The sequence below is a fragment of the Dipteris shenzhenensis genome, chromosome 3, assembly GCF_047967505.1.
Source record: "Dipteris shenzhenensis isolate YYH24624 ecotype China chromosome 3, Dip_SZ_1.0, whole genome shotgun sequence".
Lineage (NCBI taxonomy): Eukaryota > Viridiplantae > Streptophyta > Polypodiopsida > Gleicheniales > Dipteridaceae > Dipteris > Dipteris shenzhenensis.
In genome coordinates, this window is record NC_141598.1 from 34,346,701 (window position 1) to 34,349,539 (window position 2,839).

Consider the following 2,839-nt stretch of genomic DNA (forward strand, 5'->3'; position numbering starts at 1 on the left):
TACAATGTATTATGTCAGGTTTTAGGCCTTTATAATTATTTTTAATTTTCCTTATTATTAAAACCAAATATCCTTTTCTAATTAACCGATCACCTATTTATACATATAATTTCTTATGATTCATTAAGAAATGGGAGAGAAAAGGGAGAAATAAATCCCAATGAATAGTCAAACATGATTACATTTTGTTTGTATTGAAGATGCCATGACTTTTTATTGTTGTTTTGTTTTACAATTTGCTCACAATTTGATAATTTTGTTATCCAAAAAGAACATATATATAACCTTGAAATTGGATAATATGATCCCTAAAAGTAACATTCATTCATATACTTTTTCCTTTATCTTTTAAAAAGTTAAGCACAAATGATAGTTCATCTTTTAAATATTGTAGCTTTTAATGAAATGTAAAAGGATCACAAGACAAAAATATTTATAGAATAACTTGACATTACAAATTTGATTGTAGGAAAGTAACCTAATTTTACATGTTTTTTTAGATTATTAAATGATGCAAAAATGAAAATTTGTAAAATAATGTCTTATACTTATTTTTGTATTTTTTGGAAAAAGAAAGACTTGTGAAATTGGCCGCATTCACATCACTACTTTGCTTCCCACCCCCAATTTACTTCCTATTCCATTAAGGAGCCGTGAAAGATGCCACATTTATCTCGTTTGATTAGATTAAAAAGTGGGCGGCGTTCTTTTTAAAATGTTATCACTTTACAATGACTGCAAGTTAAAATTATTAAAGGAGGTCCTTTAATTATCCTCTAGTCACTCTGTGACTTTTAGTATGAGAGAGGACAATTGTTGATGAGACAGGACGTACTGCTAGCACCTGATCATTGATGCAATACTATTCACTTTATGAGAGAATAATGTTGATGCATGAACACGAAGTATCATAGCTGATCTTCATCGGCGAACTTAGATAAAGGCGAAGGATAACTGTTGATGCGATATTCTTCATAATCGAGGCTTTGCAACGACAAGCAAAGGCGTAGCCCTGCATGCTGTGATGCCTTCCTTCTCTCTCATGTCGAGAGTTTTAGGAGATTGCCCCGGTGGGAGCTCCCAATCGAAGCTGTTCATCAAATTGGCCAATGTCACCTCCACTACCGAAAGACCCAATGGCATCCCCGGACATATCCGCCTCCCTGCCCCGAACGGCAGCAGCTCGTAATTCTGTCCTCGAAGATCAATCTCTCCCCCTCCGAACCTTTCCGGGTAAAACTCGGCTGGCTTCTCCCAAATCTGTGGGTCTCTCCCTATTGCCCAGGCGTTCACAAATAGCTGGGTCTTCGCCGGTATTGTGTACTCGCCGACTTTGCAAGCTGCGTCTGATATGCGTGGGGCTAGAAGAGGGACTGGAGGATGGAGACGAAATGCTTCCTTGATTACATCTTTTAGGTAGGGCAGGCGAGGCAAGTCAGCATCGGTTATTGGCCTCCCACGCCCAACAGCAGTTTCGACTTCCTTCTGAAGTTTATGCAGCGTACGTGGAAATCGAAGGAGTTCCGATAACGTCCATTCAAGCGTAATAACTGATGTTTCAATGCCAGCGCCAAGTACATCCTAGAGAAAAGTTTATGGAAAACAATCAGACGTGAGGAAATTCGCGAATCATAAAGTGAGGCAATTGGAACTAAAAGAGAGTGTGTGTCTGTGAAGAATCAACAGTTTACCAGCATTGTTGCTTTGATCGATTCATTGCTTAGCCCATCGCCGGCGGTTCGCTTGGTACCCGCCTCGTTCGACAGTAGCACAGCAAGGAAGTCGTTCGGCACGGCACTTGGGTTCTGCTCCATTAAGCGTCTCCGTTCGTTGAGAATAGAGTTCAGGACTTTGTCTACGCGTTCATGAAGATGCCTCATGCGTCTCTTGCTGAAGCCATCGAGCCACTTAAGATAAGGAATGAAATCCCCTATCGTGGGCAGTGTCACATGAGCCATCTCTGTGAGGATATCTTGCAGTGAGGCGCCACCGTCTACGGATTCCGATAGCTTTTTCGTGTGCAGCATGCGGCTAACAATGTTGGACGACATGACGGCCACCAACTTGCCCGCATCAATGGCCACACTGCCGTCCTGAGACTCCTCCCGGATGCGCTCGAGGAGGGAAGCCACCTCCTCCTCGCGGATGTACTGAAGCTCCTGCAGTCTCTTGCTGGTGAAAAGCTCGAGGGTGCAGATCTTGCGAAGCTCTCGCCACTGGGCACCCAAGCTGGAGAAGACCATCCCACTCCCGTACCCATACTGGAGGCTACGGCAGAACTCAAACTGGGGGCGATGGGCGAAGGTCTTATCGTTAGTGAGGAGGAACTCACGAGCGAGGGAAGCGTTGGAGGCGACGATGGCGAGTTTGGAGCCAAGGCGGAGGCCAAAGATGGGGCCAAGGGAGGAGGAGAGGGAGGCGAGGGTGTGATGGGGGAGGTGGGAGAGGAGGTGAAGGTGGCCGATGATGGGGAAGGAGCCAGGGGGAGTGGGAGGGAAGTTGGGCGATGGTCTGGAGGAGCTCGTGAAGAAGAAGAAGCCCAAGGAAACTATCAACGTGAAAATCGAGACAACAACAACTAGCGTGGTGGAACTCAAGGGCTCCATTTCAATCGATTGTACAAAGTTTAAAGCCCTTCAAACCTTTTATATCCCCACGTCCCCTCCTTTCTCTCCCTAAGTCTTTTCCCCCTCCCCAAAAGTCTTCCGGTTTGGTTTGCTGGGTCCTCCCCTTTTATTCCTTGATTGTAGCATTCGCATCTCACCCACCGTCAATGCAACAAAGCCATAAGAACACCCTGGTGCAACATCTTGGCGCTTTTGTAATTGGTCTTTTAGGG

General features: G+C 44.6%; 1 pseudogene across 1 annotated transcript; it reads right to left on the reverse strand.

Annotated features, from left to right (window-relative positions):
* Positions 1–742: 742 nt before the first annotated feature.
* Positions 743–2,606, reverse strand: LOC147903699 (flavonoid 3'-monooxygenase CYP75B137 pseudogene; annotated as a pseudogene). The gene is made up of 2 exons (XR_015540707.1): positions 1,692–2,606; positions 743–1,581 (listed from the first exon to the last, which is right to left on the reverse strand). The product of XR_015540707.1 is annotated as a flavonoid 3'-monooxygenase CYP75B137 pseudogene (transcript).
* Positions 2,607–2,839: the final 233 nt, after the last annotated feature.